Below are 10,785 nucleotides of genomic sequence, written 5' to 3' on the forward strand. Positions count from 1 at the left end.
CATAAATGTTGTGTTTGGCTTTTTCCTGGATACAAACAAGCAGTTGCGTGGGGTGTCATGATAATGGAATTCATGACTTGATTTGTTGAATAGCATCTCATGTCCTTGGTTGTGGGTGAACGGTATTAGCAGCACTTAATAGGAATAAACATGTCTCACACATGTTCACTGCTGCCAGTTGCGCAGCTTCAGTTCCATAGGTTAAGAGAGAAAGGCATTTTAAGTAAAGAATGCAGGCTGGTAATAGTTATTATTTTTGACTGCTGCTTGTTCTGATATGTTTTATTCCTATGTCAATTAATTACAGGTTACAGTTACCTGGCAATCATTATGTGGCAAGTCCTGGCAGTTCTTCTTGGCCCCACCTAATATTTTGGGTAAGATAAGCAAAACACAGACTATGAGATGGACTGTTGAAGTTGGCACAAAACTGTTAGCAAATATCTAGTGCTTGAACATAAAGGCTAGACAGCTTCAGGACAGTCATTTATGTAAGACAAATTCTACATATTTGTATACTGAGCATCAATTTTAAAATATTGTACAACAATTATCAGGGTCAGGTTGTCATTTATTTTCATGGGAGCTCCAGCACTGGGCTCCATGTGTTAAGTTGTTTTGGGGGGCCATAGAACAGAGCTCTGATAATAATATAGATTTAGTTTTTTAATATTTGCCTGTGCTTCTTTAAGACAAGCATATAAATAATTAATAAGGGGGTACTGTAGGTTAGGAAGAGATACCTGTGCTTTGTGCTCTCTTGATGCAGGATCCTATTTCCTCAACTAGAAGCTGGGCTGAAAATAAGGGAGATTAGTTATGAGTTTAATATTTTATACTTGCCAAAGTTCTGGGGCTAAATATTTATGAAATAGGGCTGCTGCATTATACATTAATATTAGATGTGCATGCTGCTCTATAATATATTCATTAATTAGGGTTTGCTGCAGTAGGTACACATAGATTTTTAAAGTACAAAAACTGAAATGTAGATATTTTAGCTAATTTATTAAGCAATTAAAACTGAAATATCTCATGGTCATAAGTATTCAGGCCCAAATAGCCTCCAGACCGCAGCTGATCTTCATTGGAATGTCTTCAGATGCATGGGTTTGTTGCTTCCTGAACTGTAGCCACAAATCTTGCTTGAAATTACAGAGAAGGATCACATCACCACAATTAAAAATTATTGATTTCTTTAATACATATTAAAAAACCACCAGGTAGTAACTGCCATACAAACTGGCTGACAAGTTTCAGGCAACTTAAACAATTGTGTGCCCTTAGATAAAGTCATGTGTTTAATTAAAGTGATTGGACTTGATTAAGAAAGGCACACAATTGTCTATATAAGACTTCACAGCTCATAGTGCATGACAGAGCACATGAGAGTCATGAGGTCTAAGGAACTTCCCAAGGAGCTCAGAGACAGAGTTGTGGCAAGGCACAGATCTGGCGAAATGTCAGGGATAGAGGTGGTGGACTCATTGAATCACCGCAAGCGATGATGTAAGCAGACACCTGGGAGTGGAGTCTAAGTGGCACCCAATATTCACCAGAGCCCACCACAAAGCGGTTGGACTTGCTCCACAGGTCGCTCCACAGACGCGACTTTGCACAGGAATTTGGTCAAGGCGAGGTACAGAATCAAAAGGAAGAATTAGAGTTGTGGACAGGCAGAAAGTCACAACAGGCGGCACAGGATCCGAGCCGGGAACGAAACTGAAGGTTAAGACAGGCGGCAGAGAATCGAGGTCAGGAACGGAAACAGTGGTCACAATGGATAATCACAGGAGTCACAATATAACGCTTTCTCTAAGGCTATGAGGCACACAGACAGGGGTACAGGGGTTACAGGAAGGCTATTTAACAGTTCAGCGGCTGGCCAGCGCCAATCAGCGGCGTGCTGGCCCTTTAAATTTCACAGAGCCAGCGTTCGTGCATTTTTGGCAGGATATGATGATTTTTCCAATGATACTATTTGTGGTACTTACCAACCTTTTGATTATGATTTTTCTTGTTTACTGTACTTCAACCCTAAAGGTCCTGATAATTCCTACCGTATATTGCAGTACAGCTGTATTGCAGTATATAGTAGACAGACTAATGATCTGTTACAATGTGCCGGTGGCCTAGGGGATATCACAGGGGGTATCTCAGGAGATACCAAATTTATATAGGTTTTATAATGTTTTTATACATTTACAAAAATTAAAACCTCCTGTACAAAAAAAAATCTTAATTTTACCATCATCTGGCACTAATAAATTTTCATACTTTAGTGTATGGAGCTGTGTTGGGTGCCATTTTGTGCCACTTTTGATGACATTTTCAATGCTACCACTCTGAGGACTGTATGGCCTTTTAATTACATTTTATAGAATATTTTATATTTTTCAAAATGGCAAAAAAGTGGCATTTACGACTTTGGGTGCTATTTTCCGTTACAGGGTTAAACACCAGGAATAACTGTTATTGAATTTTATTGTTCATTTTGGGATACGGCAATACCCAACATGTTTATGATTTTTACTGTTTATTTATATTTGTATCAGTTCTAGGGAAAGGCGGTGATTTGAATGTTTCTTTTTTTCTTTTTAACTGTTTTTTCTTTTTATTTTTTTTTACCATTTTTCAGTCCCCTAGGGTACTTTAACCCTAGGTTATCTGATTGATCCTACCATATACTGCCATACTACAGAATGTCAGTAAATGGGGATTTTCCCCATTATCTATTACAATGTGCAAATCACACATTGTAATATACGTGTTAAAACAAGACAGCCTCAAGGCTGTCATAGTTACAGATCACCGATCTCCGATCATGTCACGGGGAGCAATGATCTTAGCCAACATGGCAGCACCCTGGCTTTTTAATGTAGGGTGTTAGTGGTTGCTGTTTGCTGCAATATGCAGCAAATGCTCACCGGCTATGGGAAAGGCTCAGTCTATGAGCCCTCCCCAATCACCCACAGTTATGTAGGCTTTAAAAATAAGTATTATATAGTAACAGCCCAGTCATAGCTACTGTCCAGCCATGTCTCGCTGATACCCACTATATCATATTTGCGCTCCAACATTAACAGTTCCAGTTCCTCCATTTTGTTTGTGAGGCTTCTGGCATTTGTGTGCATACACTTTATATGTTTTTCCCTTTCCCTATTCCTTTTGTTCTTATTCCCCAATCTTAATCCAGCCCCCATTCCTCCCCCATGGCCTCTTCCCAGCTCTCTATCTACACTGTCTATTTGCCCTGCACAAGTATAGTTACCCTCCCCCCAGGTCTCTAGTTTAAACACTCCTCCAACCCATTAGCTATTTTTTCCCCCAAAACAGCTGCACCCTCCCCATTGAGGTACAGCTCATCCCTACTGTAGAGCTTGTAGACGACAGAAAAGTCAGCCCAGTTCTCCATGAACCCAAAGCCCTCCTTCCTACACCAACTTTTGAGCCACTTATTTACCTCCCTGATCTCCCGCTGCCTTTCTGGTGTGGCACGTAGTACAGGTAGTATTTCGGAGAAAACTACCTTAGAGGTCCTTACCCTGAGCTAATGGTCTAATTCTCTGAAATCCTTTTTAAGATCCTTCCACCTACGTCTTACTTTGTCATTAGTGCCAATGTGGACCATGACCGCTGGTTCCTCATCAGCCCCTCCCAGTAATCTGTCAACCCGATCCGCAACATGCCAAACCCGAGCACCCGGCAAACAACACACTGTTCGGTATGCACGGTCTTTGTGACAGATTGCCCGGTCTGTTCCCCTAAAAATCAAATCTCCCACTATCAGCACCTGTCTGACCTTGCCTGTGCTCCCATTACCCTGTTTACTGGAGCAGACAGCGCCCTGGTTGTTAGAGGCCATGTCTTGCTGCAATATTGCTACCCCAGACTGCAATGAAATTTGTGATTCCTTATACTCCACTGTGCTTTGCTGTTATTCTGACATTTTTCCTGAACCTTAACTATTCTTTGACCTTATGTCAGTCATCTTGTTTGACTTGGTTTATAGAACTTGCTGTTTGTCTACCTTGTCTTTCTTGTGTCTCTGTCTACTGTACTATGAATATAGCACAGGACTGGCAAGTGGGCAGGGACAAAGGCTGTAGAAGGTGCAGGGCCTGCACATCTTCCCTGTCTTGAATCTTTTGTGTGGGGAATAAATCGGAACAAGATATGTGTTGTTTTTATGCTCTTTACAAGTATTTTATTTATTTATTCATTCATTCATATACTGTATGCATTGCATATACTGTATTTAGCTAACATTTTTTAAGCTTAGAAACCCTTCTTATTACAACTTCTATGTCAGGTCACAGATACCTTTTGGAAATTGTTGTACTTTTACAAACAAAATCTATCTGATTATGGAATTCATGATTAATACTCATTTCAAAACATGAAAAAGGCTCATTTACAAACTGTAAGATTCCTATGATCACTGGTTTATGATTTCTAGAAGTGAATAGTAGATAAGGTTTACAGCTCATAGTTATGTTTTGCATCTGTCTGCTAAAATTTTCTTGTTTATCTTAGACAACCAGCCAGACCCAAGGTAATAATCAAAGTCAATATGTCTTTACAGAAGTTAAATATATAAAACATTTTTTACAAATACTATTTTATACGTTTGGGAGATGCATGTCATATTTACATTGAAACATTGCTATTGCTACCAAAGCCACAGGCATATACACAGGCATCTTTTTCGTGTTTGGCTGCTGGCTTCATTCAACTATTTCAAGTCAATTTATAATTGAGTACAGAGAAAGACAAAGGGCTCAGTACTCACCCAGTCAAATCAGATCACTTTTTGTAGTGGAATGATTGTGTTTTATGAGTTTCAGCAGGTTTTCATTAATAATGTAACTTTGTTGGAATGTCTATATTTTCACTTGTATTTAGTTAGTTTGCAACTCAGTCCCATAGAGGCCACTTCAATTGCCAACTGTAGAGAAATTCAGTTGATTAAATATACTCTATAAAACAAATATATGAATAAAACACTATACTATTTATTTTAACTAACCATTGGGCCCTGGGAGAAAATTCCTAACAGGGTCCCACTAACCATAACCACTTCCATTACTACTACCCAATAAGTAAAGCTGCATAGGTATAGAGTGAAAAACCTTCTTTAATTTCCCATCCCCTCTTTCCCTGCTTGCCCTCTTTGGTAGATGGAACTTTCCTATTATCTTAATGTTAGTCAACCCCCCATACAACATACCCACTGCACCCACGTAACACACATATACACACATGTAACATAAAAATGTATCCATTACACACATATAGTATATACTCACAGACACATATACTTACATACAGCATATAACCATTACACACACATAAAATATACTGTATAGTCACATGCAAGTAACCCCACATACTGCATATCCATACAATTACACATACACTCATCCATTACACATAATTAACTTTACTCACACATGTGGTTCATATACCCCCTTCAACATGCATTACAGGGGGGATTTATCTGGGCTTCTATGCCAGAAAACTACATACAAGCCTTGGAATAACCGTAATTGCTAGTGAACTGCCAGTTATTGTGATTATTTCACCACTTACTTACACAGGGGCATGGAGTAGTGTGAAGCGGCGCTGCCAGACGGCATGTTCCTGCCCTGCACACTTGCTATAAAGTTCAGCTAGAGTAGAAAAAGAATATGTGCATGCTGTACATATACATGATACAAATGCAACAAATGCAGTTATACACCTCTCTTACTGTATGTGGACTTAGGACTCATGTGGACTTAGGACATCATTTGCCCCATGCTCTGCTCTTTCTTGCTGTGTCCACACAGCACACGGGCAGATGCTATAAAAAGCACCGTGACCAGCACGGGTCACCACTCTTTGCAATCCGAACACACAACCCCTACAACACAGCTCCTGTGTAGAAATAAGATGCAACTTGCATGTGTAAGCAACACGTGGAGCAGGCACTACTGAGAATGTAAACAATGTCCACGCATCCCCAAAATCAATATGCAGAAACACTTCAGAAAAAGATGGGATGCGTACAAGGGACTAGACAATAAGACAAAATTTATTTATATCAAAAAACAAATATTCACAGGACAACAAAGAATAAAAACACTTAAAAAATACTCCCGAATGGTGTATAAGACTGCCAGGGACTGGTGAGCCCTGAAATCCCTCCCACGTACTGACTAATGCTGACAATAATGAAAAAGCAAATCTGTACAATTTGTAACACCAGGTATACAAGATGCAATAATGAGTATAAGACAAGTATGACAAAGTGCTGAGTGCAAAAAAAGCACCTGGTGCTGAGAAAGCCTGACTGTAAGGGAATACAAGGTTCCTGAAGGGAACGATGTATGAGTAATACCAATCCGGACGGAGTGGACTCTGAATGAGCAGACAGGCAGAGTCAGACGGAGAGGGATGTGGAGGCAGACCCCACGCGTATCGTCACCCGACTGGTGACTTCCTCAGGGGTAAGTGACTTAGAAGTTAAGGTGTCCTGTTTAAGTACCCAGGGTGTGTGCCCCGCCCACGGTGTCAGATGAACTAGGTGAAATTGTTTGGTGAAATACACATACCTGCGGCAATAATACTTTGTTAAAGAACGCCGGCGTTCTGCACAGTGCACCGCGCATGTGCGGAAGTAGTCCGATCACGTGAGTGATCACGTGATCAGTTTAAAGAGAATAGCATTTCCTGTAGACTGTCACATGATCAAATCCGGTCGATAAGGGACAAAACTGATATTATGGAATGTCGGCAAGCGGCGTACTCACATTTGGCACAATAAACACATGTGATGACCAATAAGTATAGGTCTAAGTCGGCGATATATATCCAAGTTAAGTACCATTCCTAAAGTCACAATATATATCATATTTCTATGTAGTAACAGTGAAGTAGAGTGAATCAAAACAATAGAAGACCAATAAATATAGATCAAAATTGGCGATGTATTACCAAGTTAAGTATTGTTCCTAAAGTCACAATATATAACATTCTTCTAAATAGTCACAGTAAGTGTCACAATGGGTGACACAGTACGGCGCTATTATGATAGTTTGTATGTTTCTACATGATCACAGCTATAGATTACATGAATACATAATATAGTACTGTTAATATTGAGAGAGAGCAATAAATTGCCTGATTCGACGATATAAAGTCATAAGAACATGGTTTAGCGTGTGTGACTGAATAGTCACACCGGGAAAATACAACGGCGCCATAAACCAGTATGTGATAAAAATAAAAATCTAATGCCTAATCGATAAAGAGTAATTGATCATAAGAAACATATGAAATTCGGCTTCGTTTTTATAGAAAATAAAAAACAAAAAATATATAAAATAGGAAATGGATAGTCAAACACAATATAGAGCAGCAATCCGGATGTGTTATATTAATCACTATTATTATTTATCCATGTTTTACAGTGCATATCAAAATAAATGCAGGCATTTGGGTTCAAAAGATGAACCAAAACTTCCTGCCGAATCATATGGAAATGACAAAACGTGTTAATGTACTAGTATTGGCACAAACTCGTGCCTAGTCGCGTAAAAAAGGTGAATTTCATATGTTTCTAATGATCAATTACTCTTTATGGATTAGGCATTAGATTTTTATTTTTATCACATACTGGATTATGGCGCCGTTGTATTTTCCCGGTGTGACTATTCAGTCACACACGCTAAACCATGTTCTTATGTCTTTATATCGTCGAATCAGGCAATTTATTGCTCTCTCTCAATATTAACAGTACTATATTATGTATTCATGTAATCTACAGCTGTGATCATGTAGAAACATACAAACTATCATAATAGCGCCGTACTGTGACACTTACTGTGACTATTTAGAAGAATGTTATATATTGTTACTTTAGGAACTATACTTAACTTGGTAATAGATCGCCGATTTGGATCTATATTTATTGGTCTTCTATTGTTTTGATTCACTCTACTTCACTGTTACTACAAATATGATATATATTGTGACTTTAGGAATGGTACTTAACTTGGTAATATATCGCCGACTTAGACCTATACTTATTGGTCATCACATGTGTTTATTGTGCCAAATGTGAGTACGCCGCTTGCCGACATTCCATAATATCAGTTTTGTCCCTTATCGACCGGATTTGATCATGTGACAGTCTACAGGAAATGCTATTCTCTTTAAACTGATCACGTGATCACTCACGTGATCGGACTACTTCCGCACATGCGCGGTGCACTGTACAGAACGCCGGCGTTCTTTAACAAAGTATTATTGCCGCAGGTATGTGTATTTCACCAAACAATTTCACCTAGTTCATCTGACACCGTGGGCGGGGCACACACCCTGAGTACTTAAACAGGACACCTTAACTTCTAAGTCACTTACCCCTGAGGAAGTCACCAGTCGGGTGACGATACGCGTGGGATCCGCCTCCACATCCCTCTCCGTCTGACTCTGCCTGTCTGCTCATTCAGAGTCCACTCCGTCCGGATTGGTATTACTCATACATCGTTCCCTTCAGGAACCTTGTATTCCGTTACAGTCAGGCTTTCTCAGCACCAGGTCCCGTTTTTGCACTCAGCACTTTGTCATACTTGTCTTATACTCATTATTGTATCTTGTATACCTGTTGTTACAAATTGTATAGATTTGCTTTTTCATTATTGTCAGCATTAGTCAGTACGTGGGAGGGATTTCAGGGCTCACCAGTCCCTGGCAGTTTTATACACCATTCGGGTGTATTTTTTAAGTGTTTTTATTCTTTGTTGTCCTGTGAATATTTGTTTTTTGATATAAATAAATTCTGTCTTATTGTCTAGTCCCTTGCACGCATTCCCATCTTTTTCTGAACTGTTTTTGCAAGATGCAACTTGCATGCAACATTTTGATACAATTGTATGTACAAAATAAAAGAGAAGCTGGCATGGAAAAAACCTTTAACCTTTAACCTTTAAGTAAAAGTCTAGTATGCATTTGTTTGTGATCAGTAAAAAACATACATAAATGATTCCAAACAGTATCTGTATTCAACAACATAATATATATCCTACACACATTATTAAATATGTGCATATATAAAATAAAAATCCTAAGAATGTACGATTCTTATCATAATATCTTTTATAGGTACTAAAACGAAAAATGACTGTACAGACCGACGACATAGCTGTCCTCTAGGGGGGCAAGTCGTAATCCTTTACAGCAAACCAAAGAAAAATCAATTAGGGGGCTAAAATTCAAAAATCTGTCTAGACTCTGCCTGGGACATGCTAGAGATGTAGTCACCCCCACTCCAGTTTCTTGGTACAGAGTGTAATGCAGAAGTGGCAGCCATTAAATTCACTTTGTGAGTCTTAATATGAGGAGACAAGAAAACAGCATCTAATAAGCCAAGAATCCATCCACAATGAATGTTCCTGGATAGATGTTCATTGTTATAGTAATGGAAAGACTCTGATGGTTGGATAAAATGTGTATACTAAGCAAATAAAGTAAATAAGCATATAGCATCCACAACAAACCCACTGCCAGAAACCATTGTGTGCCCAGAGAGAGCTTGGGAAGATTTATCTTTACTTCACTTCTTTAAATTTATAGAGTGAGATCAAAATTTTTGAGAATTGCTGAGGAATTGTACTGATGCTAACAGTATGTGATTCGTTAACAGATCTCCATGATAGGAAATTGGTTTGCAATCTGACCAGTATGCCTTCCATTAAGCAAACTATTATGTAGTGTGGGAGGAAGGCCATGCTTCTAAAATCCTAAAGCTCTCTAGCATAAAATATTTCTTAGGAAGTGAACCATCCAGGGCTATTAATGGGCAATTTCTAAGCAGTTCAGTCAACATAGAACATTATAGATACGTAGAATAGAAAGGACGGCACTCACCCACATCCTGTCAGATTAAAGTTCTTCTTTTAGGAATCAAATCCGATCATCATAAAAGGGACATAGCAGGGAGGGAGTGAAGCATGATGCTCAAAAGGAAGGCTACGGCCGTTTCACGCGGTCTGCTCTTCTTCTGGCCTCCGTATGGGGATTAAAACAACAAGCAGGGTTATAAGCTCCTCAGGTGGGATGAACATCCACCCTGCTCAGGTTATACAGCCAGTGATAGGTTAAACACAATGGCACATAAATACAACGGCGCCAATCATATGCTGCCTTACACAAGTATTTATGTATATATATTTGCTTGGACCGACCTTCTTTGGGATTTTGGCACGACAACCATCCTGACCATTGCGAACACCCGCAAGAAATCTTCCATTGATATCCAATCTTCTGCGAAGCATTACATATTTGGTGGTTGACGGAGGTGCTGCTACCGTCTGTTTTTTTCTCTCTGATAGAACATTATAGGTTTTGGAAAACTGCCCTCCCCATCATGTAACTAGTTTAGTTACTGCTGCAGAACCTCCTAATACACACCTCCGCTACTGCAGAACCTCATAATACAAACCTCATCTGCTGTAGAAACTCATAATACATGCCTACTACTATAATGAAATTAATGAAAACATACATTATTGCATACAACTCACATCAAAGGGGAGATTTATATTCAAATTGGGGTGGTAAAATAATATGCTAAAAACTCAACATCAACAAGAATTTACATATTTAAAGCTAAAACAAACATGCAACATGCAGCCACCGGCATGTCCTCTGTATGTATGCCTATAATGGGCTGGGCTGGACAAGTGACTCTGACATGTCCATAGGCCATTACACATAGCAGATGGAGCTAGGGAGACCTTA

General features: G+C 39.2%; 1 long non-coding RNA gene across 1 annotated transcript; it reads right to left on the reverse strand.

Annotated features, from left to right (window-relative positions):
• Positions 1–290: 290 nt before the first annotated feature.
• LOC140134082 (uncharacterized) lies at positions 291–4,942 on the reverse strand. The gene is made up of 3 exons (XR_011856074.1): positions 4,793–4,942; positions 744–797; positions 291–365 (listed from the first exon to the last, which is right to left on the reverse strand). It is a non-coding gene; the product is annotated as an uncharacterized lncRNA (long non-coding RNA).
• Positions 4,943–10,785: the final 5,843 nt, after the last annotated feature.

This window comes from Engystomops pustulosus, chromosome 5 (assembly GCF_040894005.1).
Source record: "Engystomops pustulosus chromosome 5, aEngPut4.maternal, whole genome shotgun sequence".
Taxonomy (NCBI): Eukaryota; Metazoa; Chordata; class Amphibia; order Anura; family Leptodactylidae; genus Engystomops; species Engystomops pustulosus.